Source organism: Capra hircus, chromosome 13 (genome assembly GCF_001704415.2).
Source record: "Capra hircus breed San Clemente chromosome 13, ASM170441v1, whole genome shotgun sequence".
NCBI lineage: Eukaryota > Metazoa > Chordata > Mammalia > Artiodactyla > Bovidae > Capra > Capra hircus.
The window spans coordinates 62,592,590-62,610,754 of NC_030820.1; the positions used below are offsets into that span (position 1 = coordinate 62,592,590).

An 18,165-nucleotide genomic window follows, 5' to 3' on the forward strand; every position below is an offset into this window, starting at 1 on the left:
GTATTCACCCCTGGGATAAATGATACCTTATCTGGGACAAGGCAGGGGTAGCAAAAATGGTCAAAATGTTTGGGGAAACCAATTCTAGGCTAGTAGTTTTTCATAGTTATTAGCAAAGTAGTCTTGAAATTATTAAAAGTTTTTGCCATTTCAAAACAGTAGCATTCCCATAAAAATTCTTGGAGAGAACATAACTTGATTTGACCACAGCATATTTAATAGGAGTTCAATCTAACTTTTCAGAACTTATCCTCTCCTTGCTCTATTTTTTTAAACTTTTTTTTTTAAATTAATTTTTGGCTGTGCTGGTCTTCATTGCTGCAGGGGCTTTCTCTAGTTGCAGCAAGTGAGGCTGCTCTTCGTTGGCAGTGGACAGGCTTCTCGCTGCAGTGGCTTCTCTTGTTAGGGAGCACAGGCTCTAGGCATGCAGGCCTCAGTAGTTGTGGCACACAGGCTCAGCAGTTTTGGCTCTCGGGAACCCATGTCCCGTCCGTTGACATGTGGTTTCTTATCCACTGCACCACCAGGGAGTCGCCCTTGCTCTATTTTAGTTAAATGAACGAGTTGGATTTTTGTTTTGTTTTGCTGTTTCTTTTTGGCTACATCATGCAGCTTGTGGAATCTTAGTTCTCGGGATTGAACCCAGGCCCACAGCAGCGAAAGCACCATGTCCTTACCACCAGACCACGCAGGGACTCCCAAAGTGGCAGTTGGGTTAGATTTTTTCTAACGTTGATATTCTGCGGTTCAATCCTGTTAAACTATTTGTGAAGCAATTAGGAAATTTCAGTTTATCTAACAAATAAACATTGGGTATGTTGATTAAAACATACCGGTTGTCCTCAGAGAATAGTAATAGAGACTCAGGTCAACAAAAAACTGAAAATCTTAAGTACTAGTGTGGTATTATGTCAGGCTTCTTGGACAGCACTCTGAGGGGCCGATTGTCAACTCTGCTTGCTTTGAGAATCATCTCTCCTTAAGGGAAAGCCTCTAAGATAAGTCTTTAAAAGATGAATCCTTTCCCAGGTGTGTAGAGAAGAGCTTATTTGAAGTGCTCATAGTGAAGGAAAATTGTTGGTACTCTGATTTCAGTAGAATACTTGTGTGTCATCCCTCGTGCCTTAAAATATAGGGTAATGTGTTGGTTTATTCTAGCAAATGAAAACTCCTGCTTCATTTATTTTCTGTTCTTCTGATCCATCAATTTTAAAAAAATTTGCTATCACAATCAAATTGAATTCTTGATTTTAAATAATGATCCGCAGCTGTTGCAGTCTGATTTGGTCCCATAAGGGTCGATGACTCAAACATCAAGAGAATTGTTTCAGCTTTGTTTTCAAGACCTCTTGTAAATTTGATTGCTTCTCTGCTTTTTCTTTTAAAGTTGACACAAAATTCTTATAAGCTTTGTAATGGTAACTATGTAAAGCAAATAATCAGGAAATTATGACATTTTTAATAATAGTAAAACAGGAACCTATACGTAGTCACATAAACTGGGAAGTTAGAATATCTTGTTTCTGGAGAGCCTCCAAACATCTCTCATTTTCAGGCTATTTTCAGGTTACTAGACTACATGGAAAATAAATTTAAATAAGACATAGAAACAAAGAAGTTTAAGCAAGAAGCAAAGCTATAAGAGACCTCCTAACACCTAGTTTGATATCTGATTGGACAGATGGAGAGGGTTAATGATTTAGATAATATACTTAGTAGCTGAATTGGCACAGGTTCTCCAGGCTATTTTTATAGAATTGTGAGAGAAAATTAGTATCTCTTAAAATGGTTGCTGTAGATAACCTAAAAAAGAGGACACTCCATAGTCAGATCAGCTGTATATTTCAAACTTTAAACATGTGTTGTCTCGTCCCGTTGAACTGAAGATGAGTGAGACAGCTTTTGTCCGTTGAGGTTTTTGCAGGATTGTCTGACATGGAGAAGCTGAGACAAACTGGCCTATGTTATCTTCTTACTATTCCCAATAAAGCTCTGTGTGGTCTAACCCCTTGCTTGTCACACAACTTCATCCTCCTCCTGCAGGTGTAATGCTGTGTAGTCATGCCAACCTCCTTCCACTTCTTCAAACTAGCCATGCATCAAGTTCAGTTCACTCACTCAGTCATGTCCGACTCTGCGACCCCACAGACTGCAACACAGCAGGCTTCCCTCTCCATCACCAACTCCTAGAGTTTACTCAAACTGATGTCCATCGAGTTGGTAATGCCATCCAACCATCTCATCCTCTGTCGCCCCCTTTTCCTCCTTCCTTGAATCTTGCCCAGCATCACGGTCTTTTCAGGTGAGTCAGTTCTTCATATCAGGTGGCCAAAGTATTGGAGTTTCAGCTTCAGCATCAGTTCCTTCCAATGAATATTCAGGTTTGATTTCCTTTAGGATTGACTGGTTTTATCTTCTTGCAATCCAAGAGACTCTCAAGAGTCTTCTCCAACACCACAGTTCAAAAGCATCAGTTCTTTGGTGCTCAGCTTTCTTTGTAGTCCAACTCTCATATCCGTACATGACTACTGGAAAAACTATAGCTTTGACTAGATGGACCTTTGTCAGCAAATAAAGGTCTCTGCTTTTTAATGTGCTTTCTTCCAAGGAGCAAGCATCTTTTAATTTCACGGCTATAGCAGTGATTTTAGAGCCCCCCAAATTAAGTCTGTCATTGTTTCCATTGTTTCCTCATGTATTTGCCATGAAGTGATGGGACAAGATGCCATGATCTGAGTCTCTTTCACTTTCATCTAGAGGCTCTTTAGTTCATTGCTTTCTGCCATAGTGTATCTGAGGTTATTGATACGTCTCCTGGCAATCTTGATTCCAGCTTGTGCTTCATCTAGCCTGGCATTTCGCATGATGTACTCTGCATAGAAGTTAAAGAAGCTGGCTGACAATAGACAGCCTTGACGTACTCCTTTCCCAATTTGGAACCAGTCTGTTGTTCCATGTCTGGTTCTAACTGTTGCTTCTTGACCTGCATACAGATTTCTCAGGAGGCAGGTCAGGTGGTCTGGTATTCCCATCTCTTTCAGAATTTTCCACAGTTTGTTGTGATCCACCCAGTCAAAGGCTTTGGCATAGTCAATAAAGCAGAAGTAGATGCTTTTCTGGAACTCTGCTTTTTCGGTGATCCAACAGATGTTGGCAATTTGATCTCTGGTTACTCTTCCTTTTCAAAATTCAGCTTGAACATCTGGAAGTTCATGGTTCACGTACTGTTGAAGCCTGGCTTGGAGAATTTTGAGCATTACTTTGCTAGTGTGTGAGATGAGGGCAATTGTATGGTAGTTTGAGCATTCTTTGGCATTATCTTTCTTTGGGATTGGAATGAAAACTGACCTTTGCCAGTCCTGAGGCCACTGCTGAGTTTTCCAAATTTGCTGGCATATTGAGTGCAGCACTTTCACAGCATCTTTCAGGATTTGAAATAGCTCAACTGGGATTCCATCACCTCTACTAGCTTTGCTCGTAGTGATGCTTCCTAAGGCCCACTTGACTTCACACTCCAGAATGTTTGGCTCTACGTGAGTGATCATACCATCGTGATTATCTGGGTCGTGAAGATCTTTATTGTATAGTTCTTCTGTGTATTCTTGCCACCTCTTCTTAATATCTTCTGCTTCTGTTAGTCCATACCATTTCTGTCCTTTATTGAGCCCATCTTTGCATGAAATGTTCCCTTGGAATCTCTTAATTTTCTTGAAGAGATCTCTAGTCTTTCCCATTCTTTTGTTTTCCTCTATTTCTTTGCATTGATCACTGAGAAAGGCTTTCTTATCTCTCCTTGCTATTTGGAACTCTGCTTTCAAATGGGTATGTCTTTCCTTTTCTCCTTTGCCTTTTGCTTCTGTTCTTTTCTCAGCTATTTGTAAGGCCTCTTCAGACAGCCATTTTGCCTGTTTGCATTTCTTTTTCTTGGAGATGGTCTTGATCACTGCCTCCTGTGCAGTGTCACGAACCTCCCTCCGCACTTCTTGAGGCACTCTATCAGATCTAATCCCTTGAATCTATTTGTCATGCCATGCATGCCTGTTCGCATATATCCCATTCCCTCTGCCTGAAATACTTGAAATACTCTTCATCTCCTTTTGAAAAAGAAGCCTAGTTCACTTTTAACTTTTAATTATTCACTTTATCAGAGAATTCTCACTTCCCTCACTAACTCTCACTTCAACCCCCGATGGGAGGTCCATAGTTCTAATCTTTTTCTAATTTTTTTCCCCTTTATGTTAATAACAGTGGTTCCCAACCTTTTTTTGCACCAGGGACGGGTTTTATAAAAGACAGTGTGTCCATGAGTCAGAGTTGGGGGATGCTTTCAGGATGATTCAGGTATATTAGATTTGTTGATCAACACCACATCAGCTCTACCTCAGATCATCAGGCATAATCTGATTCTCATAAGGACCATGCTGTCTATATCCAAATGCCGCTGCTGATCTGACAGGAGGTGGAGCTCAGGCAGTAATGAGAGCAATGGCTATAAAGACAGAAGAAGCTTGCTTGTTCGCCGCTCATCTCCTGCTCTGTGGCCTGGTACCTCATAGGCCATGGACTGGTCCTGATCCATGGCCCAGGGGTTGGGGACTCCTGCTTTATTTACTGTTTATTATATATTTATGTGTGTGATAATTAGAATACTTTTCCCTCCAACAGACTGCAAGCTCTTTGTGGACAGAGTCTATATTTTTGTTTACTGTTGTATCTCCACCACATAGCATAATGCCTGGCCCAAGTAGGTGTCTGAGTCTTTCTAAATCTACTCTGTTGCAATGAAACCATAGAAGCATAGTTTTATGTATAGAGTCAGATAGTAAACATTTTTGGCTTTATGGGCTAATACAATCTCTGTCTCAACTCTGTCGTTGTCATGGAAAACCAGTTATAGATCCGACAATATATAAACAAATGGGCTGTATAAGTTTTAGTAAAACTTTATTTACCAAAAGAATAAAGAATTTACCAAAACTATAGCCTGGTGATCCCCACTTTGAATAATCATCTCCTAAATCATTTTTGTGGACCTGAAAGTTCTCTCATTATGCAGTCTTGCAAACTTTCCCTAAAGGTTTTTTAGATGATTTCATTTTTGTATAGTGGATGTTAGAGCAGTGACTTTTTAAAAGACTGGTGTTAAAATATTTTTTCTTTCAAAATATAATCTTTAAGATTTATATTTTCTTATTATTTACTTGTATTATATTTTTTTGCTTTCCCCAATTTAGCAAGTATACTTGTACATTTAATTTTATATTTCTGTTTAAGTAAAACATTATTCTTTATATTAATTTAAAAATAAAAAACTGGGGGACCTTCCTTGACAATTCAGTGGTTAAGACTATGCTTGCGCTTCAGGGCACAGGTTTGAACCCTGGTCAGGGAACTAAGATCTCACATGCTGTGCAGCAAAGTAGAATAAAATAAAATATTTGGTTTTAGGGTAAAGTATAGGTTGAAATTTTATAATGTGTTAAATTTTAAAAAATAAAATTTGATGTTTGAGATGAAAGATAATATTGTTTTTAAATGACAAAGAAGATTCCAAATATGCAAGTAAATATGATCCACAGTGGGGAATTCCCTGACAGTCTAGTGGATAGGACTCCATGCTTTCACTGCTAATCCCTGCTCAGGGAAATAAAATCCCACAAACTTCATGGTATGGCCCCAAAAAAAAGCAGACCATCCACAATGAAAGTGTAGTTGACTGTAAGCATCAGTATTTACTGTTATTTTTTGACACCATTGTTTTGAGGATATAGACTCATCTTTATGTGCTGGATGAGAGATAGTTTTAATCTAATGAATCCAACTCAAAGGTCCGGATTACAAACATATTTGTAGTATCATTTTTAGGCTTCTCAGTTTTATGTTATATATTTAAAAAATAATAATTTTCAAAATTTATTTATTTTTGTGTGTGCTGGCTCTTCATTGTTTTGCAGGCTTTCTCTAGTTGTGGCAAGCAGGGCTACTCCAGTTGTGATATGTTGACTTCTCATTGCTGTGGCTTCTCTTGTTGCAGAGCAGGGGCTCTAGAGCACAGATTTCAGTAGTTGTCACAGGGACATCGTTGCCCCTCAGCAAGCAGGATCCTCCCAGACCAGGAATTGAATCCGTGTCCCCTGCATTAGCAGGCGGATTCCGAACCACTGGACCACTCGGGAAATCCCTACTTTGTCTTCCAGCAGTGGCCCATTATAGGTATGAAATGAACATTATTACTGATACATCACTAAAAGTAACAGTTTAAAATAAGTTACTGTTCAGTACCACCACCATGGCAGTAGTTGTGATCATCAGAGTACGAAACCAAAGGAGTCTGTCATGAGCATCTTCATTAGAACCCCATGGACTGCTGCACATGTTCACTTAATACCCCAGAGTTTTCAAACTGTTTAGTTGTCAGTGGGGACTCTTTTCCTTTTTGATAAGTGCTTATTTGGTGTTATAGAACATTTATAGTAAGTTGCAAGAATCATAAAACAGACCCTTGTTCACCGCTTGTTAACATTTTGTCCCATTTGCTTTATCATCATTGTGTGTGTGTTAGGTATATATAATTTTTAAAACCACTCTGAGAATATGTGAAACAATGTCCCTCTTGCCTCCAAATACTTAAATGAGACAATGTCTAGATAATCCTGTTTTTCATCAAGTTTCTAGTGACTCGTCTACCATGGTGATTTTCTGCTTCCATCATCCTTTCTGTTTTTATAGGTTGACATCTGCTAGAAGGGATTGCTTTCTTTTCTTCCTTATATATTGATGGATTTTTAAAATTCAATTTTTATTTCACATGTTATGCTTTAATCTGTTATTGCCATTTATTTTGATGCTCAGATTGTCTCACAGTTGACCACTGTAGCCCTTTCTAACTGGGATCAGTATCTTTTTTACATGCTCTCATCATTTCTGAGTAGTCTTTTATTTTCTTACATGAGATGTTGCCTGCTTATTTTGTGTTTTCCTGCCCTATCCTGGATCAGCCATTCCTCCAGGGAGCTCTGGTTTTACTAGAAAAATGTGGTTTAGATACCAGGATCTGGATATAAGATGTGTTCATCACTGCAAGATGTCATTGCTTCTAAACTCTGAGTAAACAGGTAGGAAGTATATGTATGAATGTGTTTGTGTGTGTATTCCTATGTCTATATGTTTTTATAAAAATTTATAATACAGTGTCATATATAATATAATAGCCATGTGTTCATATTGATACCTCCAATTCAAATCTAATATCCAGAGGCATATTCTAATTTTCCTATAGGAGGACATTAAAAAAAATGTGTTCCTCCCCAAGTTTTTGGCTGCCCTGCGTGGCATTCAGGATCTTAGTTTCCGCCACCCACCAGGGATTGAACTCATGTACCCTGCAGTGGAAGCACAGAGTGTTAACCACTGGACAACCAGGGAAGTCTTAAGAGGACATTTTTTTAAAAAAATCCTTTACAAATTTCATTGTAAAGCAACCAACTAGCACCTGAGTTCACTATTCCTGATAGATTGCACTATCATCCTTTATTTTTAAAAGTTGATGACATATCAACTCATAATGTAGTCAGTGAAATAAATGAATATGTTGGTACCACGTTAAACCTCATGTCAGACTTCAATTCATTTTGTCTGAGTTGCTTTAAAAAACTGTCTCTAGACACGGATACCAAGGGGGAAAGTCGGGGGAAAGTGGGATAGGATGAATTGGGAGATGGGGATTGACATACATGCACTGTTGATACTAAGTATAAAATAGATAACTAATGAGAACCTACTGTATAGTACAGGGAACTCTACTCACTGCTCTGTGGTGACCTAAATAGGAAGGAATTTTTTAAAAATGGGGATATCTGTATACATATAGCTGATTCACTTTGCCATACAGTAGAAACTAACACATTATAAAGCAGGTATACTCCAGTATAACAGTTCAAATCAGCCTGCCATTTTCACCCATAATTTGGCACACTTAAAAAAAAGTGCTGTCTGTATTTTTTACTTTGTGTTACGGAAAATATCAAACAGACCTAAAAATGGGCCCTCATGTAAGTAAACACCATGCTGCAGTAGTCACTGACTCAGCTTCTCTTGAGGGAAATCTTAGATAGCATATAAGTTTATCAATAACAGTTTCTATACATCTCTTAAATAAAGACTTTTCTTAAAAATATAAATAATAAAAAGTTTAAAACAATTCTTTAGTATAATTAAATGTCAAGTGAGTCTTACAGATTTCCCAGTCATAGGTTATTTTTTATGGTTCTTTCAAGTCAGAATCCACATAAAGTCCACATACTGCGTTTAAGTCTTTTATTTCTCTTTATTTATAGGTTCTCCTCCAGTTCCCTTCCTCTATCTCACCCTTTTTTCTATAAATCTAGGTTGTTTGCACTATAGATTTCTTCGCATTCTGGACTTTGCTAATTGTACTTCCAAGCTGTCATTAACACATTCCTATGTTCTCTCAGTGTCCAGTAAATCTGTTGTTAGATCCAAAGGCTTAATCAGCTTCAGACTTACTTTTTTTCTTTGGCTGCGCTGGGTCTTCGTTGTTGCATGCAAGCTTTCTTTGGTTGTGGCGAGCGGGAGCTACTCTAGTTGTGGTGCGTTTTCGTCTCGTTCCAGTGACTTTTCTTGTGGAGCACAGGCTCTAGGCTGGGTGGGCTTCTTTGCTCCATGGCATGTGGGATCTTCTCAGACCATCTATCAGTCAAACCCACGTCCCTGGCATTGGCAGGTGGGTTCGTAACCACTGAACCACTAGGGAAGTCCCCATGTGTACTTTTTTTTTAAATCATGAATGCTTCACAGGTGATGGTATACTTCCTCTAGGAAGCTTGTTAATGTCCGTATATCTCTCATCTCATATGAGCGGCAATTGATTTATTACCTAGATTAGTTTTTTTCATCACGGATTTGCAAAATGATTGTATTGTAAGTACATACGTATCTCAGAGATAACTTTGGTTCAGTTCCAGACCACTCCGATAAAGTATCACAATAAAGTGAGTCACATGAATTTTTTAGTTCCTCAGTGCATATTAATGTTTACACTAAACAGTAGTCTATTTAAAGTGTGGAGTAACAGGCCTTAAAAATGTACATATCTTAATTAAAAAATTGTTTATTGCTAAAAAATGCTAATCATCACCTGACAATGCAAGATTGCCATTCACTTTGTTAAAAAAAAAAAGTAGTATATGTAAAGTGCAATAAAATGAGTTATGCTTGTATATAATTTTTTCATTTTAGTTGGACTATTTCAGTAGTGGTCAGTTTTCACCAAGTATTTGTTTTCCTAGAGGTACAGCTCATATAGGAAAGCAGGTAAAATGCTTGCTATATACTGGTTTCAGAATAATGAATTGGTTCCCTAGTATCCTCAAAAAGGTGAAAAATCAGTTTTTTTCTAAGTTCCATTCTAAAGTCATGAATGTAAGTATTTTGTTGTGTTTCAATCCATTGAAGTTATTATTACTATTTTACTGATGCTCAGATTATCACATTTTAGTTAGTGGGAGTCTCTTCAGGTTGGCTTCTCAGTCCCTTGGACTTAACTCCAAAAGACTTGGATCGCTTAATTGATTTCTGATATGACAAGTTTTGTACATATCCTGCCCTATACCTGGAGTCAACTGTTTTTCTAAAGAACTCTGCTTCCTTTTAGTGGGAAATGGTATTTAGAAACTGTAGTCTGGGTGCTAGAAGTGAAAGAACCATTTTTTTTTCCTTTTTAAAATAATACTAGATTTATTTATTCTCTCCTGCACTTCCTATAGGTCAAAATTCCAAGGTATTTTAATTGGGTGATTGTGGTTAGTTATGTGAACAAGTTAATGCTGGCGTTGGCAAGAGATTTCAGTTCTTTACCATATAGACATCTTAGGGCTGCTGAAGTTTTTATGACATGGTTGCTGGCTTCTCCCAGAGCTAGTGATCCGGGACAGCCAGTGGCATCTTTTGATTCATTTTTCTGCTAGGCAATAGGCTATAGTTTTCTGGCTGTGAATCCAGACTACTTGGTGCTGACATTCGCTTTGTGGGCTAAATAGCCAAGTTATGTAACTCTTTGTGCCTATTTTCCTTAGCTATAACTTTGCGATAATGGTAATATTTAGAAAGTTTATAATATAGGGTCTTTGTGAAGATTCAGACAATTGAAACTGTCTCTGGCATTTAATACGCATGGTAAGCACTCAGCCGGCTGCTGTTGCTTCTATTACTGCCCCCACTGGGATGGAACTACAGACATGAAACCTAGTCAATAAGTTGCCCTTGACAGAAATAGTCTTTCTTCTTATTTGCCCAAAATTGCCATGACTGAAAAATTGTTTACAGATTCCAGATATTCCAAGTATGATAGAAAAGGGTTAGAGAATCATAGCCACACCTGTTTTGATTATGTACATAGAGGAGCTTTCATTCTTAATCTGTGTTCATGGAGACTTTAGTGCAGATAGGTGTTGATGTAATGTGACCAGGAATCAGCCATACACTCCCCCTGGTAACTTTTTGTTTTAAAATACTGATTTTCAGGGAGTTTTAAAAATGAAAAGAAGGTCCAGTGGACCTTTCACCCAGTTTACCTTGATGGTAATATTTTGTGTGTCAAGTACAATGTCGGTTATTTTTTATTTTTTTTTTAATTTTTATTTTTACTTTATTTTACTTTACAGTACTGTATTGGACAATGTCAGTTTTTGATGATCAATTTTCATTTAGCAGAAATTGACTAAGCAGCTGTTACATGCTAAGTATTTGGAGGTATAAGTGATTAAACTCTGACCTTGAGCAGCTCAGTCGTCCTCTTTGGGTTCTCATTGTTAATATTTCTAAATGTATGTTTTGTCTCTTCATTGTTGAAGCTTGCGTAAGCAGCTCCTCAGTGTTAAGCATGATGTTATTTCTCACATTCATATTTGCCTTGTTTTAAAACAATTTTTTGAATTGTGTCTCCATCTTTCATTTATAATCTTTACAGCATCAGAACCATGTTGCCTGCATTGTCTTATTTTAATCACGTGCCAGTTTTGCAGTGCTACCAAGTCTGGATCTGAGAGGCGGCTTGTGTGATTCATTTACATATATTTCTGTTAATATAGCTCCCCAAATTAATTTTCAACTTTGCATTTTATGTCCAATTACATGTTCGTTTTTAATCATTCGTCTTAAGAAGGAATTTTTCATATCTAGAATTTTAAAACTGGTTCAAAGAGCAGAAGCTATTAAACAATAGCAGAAACCAGACAATATGTAGGACTTTAAATAGTAATTGTTAAACATTTGAATAGTCCCCAAAATATGAGTCTCTGTGTCAGTGTGTGTTTCTACATGTTATTCCACTAGGGACTTGCACAGATAGGTTTTGCATAATATCCTTGCTGTTATTGTCAGCCATAAACAAATTACACGTATTTAACAAGTTAATGTCAGATTGGCCAGGAGCCACTGGGAGGTGTGTACTTAGTGACATCAGCTGGCAAAGAGCCCTGGTAACAGGGAGGGTTGGAAGGGTAGTGGAGGGAGAGGAAGCAGGAGGGAGGGAGAAAAGGAGAGAGACAGAGAGACTGACTGTATCTGGGGATTCTGGCAAGGTGAAGAGCTGGTCTGTTTGGCAGGACCTTCCCATCTGGGATCCATCTGTGTTTCCCTGGAATGGGACAGGCAGCTCTAGTCAGTGAGAAATCGCAGATGTGAGAGAGCTGACACATGTCCAGCTAATGAAAGAAGGAAGAAGGCTGGTCTCCATCGGGCTTTGAAGATTAGGCAGAGAAAAAGAGGAGCTTCTCTGTATCTATCTCTAATAAATTTGGTATATTTTAAGACTCTGGATTGTTATAACCTGGGCATTTGGGGTAAGTACACTTTAGTTTTGGGGGCTAACATGGGCAATTATTTATTTCTGATTATGATGATATAAATCTTTTGATATTTGATGAGAGTTTAGCCTTTAGCTACTCAGTGTTATTTTGATACTTCATTTAGTTCATATTTTTACTGTATCATTTTTCACTTCCAACTTTATATTTGAATGCCATGCTTTCTTGAATGGAAACTTTAATCAGATGTTACATATGAATTCTATGGCTAGGAAAGTAGTCCCACAAAAATTTCTTTAAGGTATTCTACATTGAGTCTTTCTGTGATATTTTGAGGGAAATTTTTTTCTCCTTTAGTTTGCATAATACGAATAGTGTTTAAAAAGATGACTCATAAAATACTCTTTCTTATTGGCACATTTTATTTCAACATATTTGGTTGAATTACAGCTACAAGATAGTTTTAATGTATTTAGCTCTTTTTTTTCCCTCTCATAATTTCTTCCTATCTTGTTTTCTTCTGCTTACTTCCTACATGCAAAATAACTAACATCGACAAACCTGATTTGAATTGTAAGTTTGGAGTAGTTTTGTGATGCAGTAAATTCATGTGTAGTTAGCTACTGCGTTCTATAGTCCTTTTTAGTTTGTGATCCATAATTTAATTTTTTTGGCTATTTCTGTACATTGTATTCATGTTTTTCCAGGCCCCCTAATTTGGACAACTATGAGAAGAGCATGGGTTTGGGAATTAGACATACTATACAGCTCTTATTTGCTAGTTTTCTAATCTCAAGCAAGCTACTTATTCTCTTTGGAGTCTGTTTTCTGAAATTCCTGCCTTATGTCATTATTGGCGAAATTTGTCTGGCACATAGAAGGCATACAAGTTAGTTTCAGAACTTTCTAGATGTTCATTATTTTGCTGTGATTGTCTCCTAAATCTTCTGTATTTTTAACATCAGGCTCTTAGACTAAGAATAGATCTTATCTATGTAGATTTCAGGGTACTTTCCTCTCACTGTACTTACCTCCCAGATCATCATTTCTGTTACAAATGTTGTATGCCATCTTTTTTTCTCACTGTGATTATAAATGATTTGGAAAGTAAATATTGTAATGCAAATGAACCTGTTTTATTATATTAGAACAGAACTTTAAATTGTATTTCTTTTCTTTCAAAATGCAAAAAGGAACTTTAAAAAGCACTTTATTCCATAAAAATTCTTCAGTCTTCACTTACATCAGTTGGGTAATTATTTTAAGAGCACAGTATTAGTACAGTACTGTTCATTTTCTTCTTTCAGTTTTGCAGTTAGATTTCTTTAGCTGGGAGGAGACTTTGTAAATGAACTTTTAAAATGCATATTCTCTTACACCCAGTTGATTAAATGATTTAGTAACAAATTTCGAGTTTCTTTCTTTGATAGGTTCTGGTGTTCAGAATCTTTGGAGACTTGTTTGAATATTTGAGAAGGTATAGGATTTATATTGAATTTAATTGATACTCTTTCAGTGAGCAAGCTCTTTTCATTGTACTCTAAATGACGTGCTCCTAGGTTGAGTGGAGAGAAAAAGACTTAATGCTGAAGTGTAGTACAGGTTAGGGTCTATTGTGAAGTCATTCTCATACTGCCACATGTCCTTACCAGGAATACTTTTGATGCTAGAGTTTCAAGAAGCATATGAAATGATAAATAATATGCATTTTAATATGTGGAGTTACCCTGACTGCAAATAAAGGTGGCTTATTAAATGTCCTCCTAGGGCCAACACAGTTCAGGAGGATAGCTGCTTATTACTAAGGCAATAAGCAATATTTTTGACTTGAACATTAGATAAAATGGTAGTATTGGGTTGGCCAAAAAGCTCATTTGGGTTTTTCAGTAACATCTTATGTAAGATGTTCATCTTTCTGAAGACTGTGAAAGCTTTCAAGAAACTTTCCTACTGTAAAAAGAGGAAACCTTCTAAATTGGCTTCCAGGAATGACCCGAAAGAAAGAAAGAAAGAAAGAAAGAAAGAAAGTGAAGTTGCTCAGTCGTGTCCAACTTTGTGCAACCCTGTGGACTGTAGCCCACGAGGCTCCTCCGTCCATGGGATTCTCCAGGCAAGAGTACTGGAGTGGGTTGCCATTTCCTTCTCCAGGGGATCTTGCCAACCCAGGGATCAAACCCGGGTCTCCTGCATTGCAGGCAGGCGCTTTATCCTTTGAGCCACCAGGGAAGCCCCAGGAATGACCCAACCAAGGCTTATTTTATAAGCAAGGGGCTATAGCAAGGGGCCATGTTGGGTTGAAGGTATTTACTACAATAATGTCAGTAAACTAGAGAAGAAGATAATGACATTTAAATTGCATCTTTCGAACATAAAGGAAGAGTGCTTTTAAGTTTGAATGAACATACTTTGTATGAAACTGGAAAAATTCAAGCTGATCTAAAAGACTAGTTGGATCAGGCATTGAAGGTTTTTTAAGGCCAGTAATGTTCATAAGTCCCCAGTAATAACCTATTGAAAATGTTAGGATTGAAAAGGATCTTAAGGATAATCTAGTCAGTTGCCTTATTTTATAGATAAGGAAAGTTGAGGAAGGGTGATAGAGTGGTAAAAAGTCAGCCTGGCCCAGCGTTTATTACCCTAGTTGGTAACTGAGCTTGGACTGGAATCGTATCCTGAGTTTCCAGGACATTGATTTTACAGTTTTTCATTGCCCATTGTGTGTGATAAGCTAGTAAGAGATAAAAATCTTCTAGAGGAAGTAAAATGAACTCAAATGTGTAAGTCCTGGAAATTACTGCCGACTCAGGCAATCAAGAGAATCTTCAAGAAGAGTTAGCATTTGATTAGAATTTAGAAGGACAGGAAGAATTTGGACTCTTTTTTTTTTTTTTGGAAGAAGCACAGTGGATAGTTGAAAAAGTTCACCTTTCATTAGCTCCAAGTGCGTTAACTCAGACTTTGTCAGATACATAACTACACGGTGTTAATTTCTACCATGTTTTCAATTTGCCTAGCTGCTGTTGCTGCCTTTCCAAATCCAAGAGTAATCGTTTGTTTCTGAGATAATTATCTATATACATGATACCCCCTACCCCCTTTTTAAACTTAGATTTATACCAGGAACTCTGTAATTTAAAAGGTTTCTACTTAGGTGGACTGTGTGAGTTGTTTAATTTTCCCTCCAAGTTCAAGTCAATAAATACAGGAATTAGGAGTGGCTGTGTCTTGCAGAAAAACAACCCACTATAACTGGGTTTTTATATTCTCACTGGTTGATGGGCTTTCAAACAGTGTTTAACTTTTAAGATCTATGTGGCGTCATATTTATGCTGGGAAACTTAAAATGCATATGGATTTACTTTTCTCAAGCATGCCAAAACTTGCAAAAGCTACTCTTTGTGCTTTGTTTAAAGCAACGGCTAGCATAAATCTTGTTATCATTCAGTCTTGAGCAGCTTGTTAGAGATGCCTGGCAAGGTGGAGTGCAGTTCTGTATGGAATATATATGTGCATATGTCTGCAGTTGCTTCTCATGGCTGAAGTTCTGGAGTAATTAGGATATGTATTTTCATTTGGTTATGCTAGTTAGGACAGGTGGGGGAAAGTCAGTGAAAAGATAATATGTAGGCTTTGGCATTAGACTGTGTAACCATGAGCAAATTTAACCATCACTACTGACCCCCAGTTTTTTCACCTGTAAAATGGGAATAAAGATAGCTATTATTGTGGGTTGTAAGAATTAAGTTAGAAAGTAGTGAGCATGATACTAGCAGCATCAACACTCAATCAGATTTACCTTACCCTGTGATTTTTCTCAGTCCCCCTAACATCAAAGTTGCAGTTAAAATGTGTTTCTTGCATTTTTAATAAGCCTCGCTTCAAGCTGACAAGGAGCCAACCCTGCTTCCTTAACTAATTCTTAGTCATGGGAGAAGAGTGTGTAGAGAGAATGCATCAGCCTTAACTCAAACCTGTTGCTGTGTGGCAAGCTGTTAGTGTTTAGGGACCTTGGTTACTTGCCCTGCTGGAAGAGCTGGGGGATGGGCCTCTTGGAGGGTGACAGATGTGCCCTCTGCTGCCGGCGGGCGCGTGCCGGCTCTGTCCCTCTGCTCCCAGCACCAGGTGCAGCCATTGTTCTAGCTGGTCTCTCTTCATCCGGCCTCGTCTGTTACTCTGCTCTTTCTAGCTCATTGTTTCTGTAGGAAATTAGCATTAAAAACCCATCTGAAACCCCCATGTCCCTCAACTGCAGGTGACTGTTATTGGCCCCAGCTGCCACCCTTGCGCTTGATTACTTCCATATGGGTCTGTGCAAAGAAGTAGTAGCCATTTATTGATTTCCACCACAACCCCCACCTCTATTACTCAAAGTGTAATACCCTGAAATCTATTCGACCCCCAATAGGCTGTATAGCTCAGTTGGCACTACAACTGTGATGAACGTTTTACAAGCAAAACTAATTATGCCCACTTTCTCCCCCTTTACCACCTCCTACCTAAATATTAAATGTAAAAAACCAGAGTGTCATAGTGGAATAGTAAATCTTTTAAATGTCTGGAGATGAATCTTTCTGAGTAGGAAAGCTTTTAGATTTTGGATGGGCTTTTATGGAAAATTTTAGTCATTGCTTTAAATATTTCATACCACACCCATAAACATGCAAGCAAACCATGGCCCAGTAGGCCCCTAGGGTGGGGGTGGGGGGACACAAACATTTTGGTCATCTGCTCTTTGGTTTATTAAATTTAGTCAGGGCAGGCAGAATGTTAGTAAAGGGACCTAGTTTTAAATAATAATATATTTTGTGGAAAACTGCACACATTTAGAACTAGCTAAGTCCTCTAATTTTGTATCATTTTGTTGTTTGCCCCACTATGTTTGCACAAATGGTTATTCCAGGTTATTTACTCCAGTAAATACCACAGAGGGGAGATTGACTTCCTAGGCTTTTCTTCCTTCATCAATAAATTAAGTGTTCTATTTTGGTTATTGGACTAAATCAAGATTATAATGTATAACAAGTTACCAGACTTAAACCCTGAATCAAAATTGTTACATAGACAACGTCACTACCCTTATCAGTAAAGAGAATCTGGTCCTGGTGGCCTTTACGAGTAAACAACTCAGAAAAAATCAAGGTGGGGATGATTGGCTAAGGCATTTTGACTGGTTATTAGATGTGTCAGGCTGAAAGAATTATTAGGCTGATTATTTAGATGTGTCAGCTCAGTCTTAAAGTAAACTCTTGAGTTTATAATATTTCAAATTATTTAATTCTGATATATAAAGTAACAATTTCAGTATTTCAAATTTAGCTTTGTGGTGCTTATAACATAAATAATTACAGAATATAAAGCCATTTCTGTTGGAGAAGTATCCTTTTGCATTTCTCCCTTTTTTCCTTTTCCTTTCTCTTCAGGAATTTGGAGTCTGAAAAGTTCCTGGAGGCCCTGGCAGCCAACGTTTTACCGGATAGCTCCTTTGGAGGCAAGGCTCCAAGTAAAGCTGTATGATTATGTTTAGAATAGTTTACGATTTGTCATTTTTGAATAGTCTCTGGAGCGCTTTTAGATTTGTCTCTCATTTAAGTAATGAAGAAATGGAAGATTAGAGAGATCAAGAAAGGAGAGAATTGAGGTTTGAAATTGAGTCTTCTGACTCCAAATTTAGTGTGGGGCTAGTAAAAGTTAAGGCTGATCGTAAGCATGGCAGATGTTACTGTCTTGGAGTGTGTGTATGTATTCTTAGTTTTTCTTCCTTTTTTATTAGTTTTTCTTCTTGATGCTCTGGAAGAACAGAATTTTCCTTTAGTGGTCTTTCTGAAGAGAGAAATATTCTTTTATTCTGTCTTAGAGATTTGCAACCATATGTAAAATAGATAGCCAACTGGAATTTGCTCTATCACTCAGGAAACTCAAACAGGAGCCCTGTATCAACCTGGAGGGGTGGGATGGGGAGGGACATGGGAGGGAGGTTCAAAAGGAAAGGAATATATGTATACCTATGGCTGATTCATGTTGAGGTTTGACAGAAAACAACAAAATTCTGTAAAGCAATTATCCTTCAATAAAAAAATAAAAAGAGATTTGCAATCTAGTATGAGATAAATTTTCTGTTCATCCCTTTTAATGATGTAAATTGTCCTATACCATTCATGGGTCCAGTGCCATGATGAAGCTGGCACTGGCTTTATTTTTGAATGAGAACTATGATTTCAAAAGCAGTGTTCTTGGATTGCCCCAAGTAGAAAAGCATGGCAAATGACCATGTATGCTTGTATTGCTCAGATCACATTTATGATAGAGATTCTTCAACAGGACTGGGATTGGGGTAAGGCAA

The 18,165-nt window shown here is 37.7% G+C and overlaps 1 protein-coding gene across 2 annotated transcripts in view; it reads left to right on the forward strand.

The window, feature by feature from the left end:
• The window catches only part of CBFA2T2 (CBFA2/RUNX1 translocation partner 2), a 138,296-nt gene that overhangs the window by 47,349 nt on the left and 72,782 nt on the right, over positions 1–18,165 (forward strand). The gene's annotated exons all lie outside the window — the stretch shown is intronic.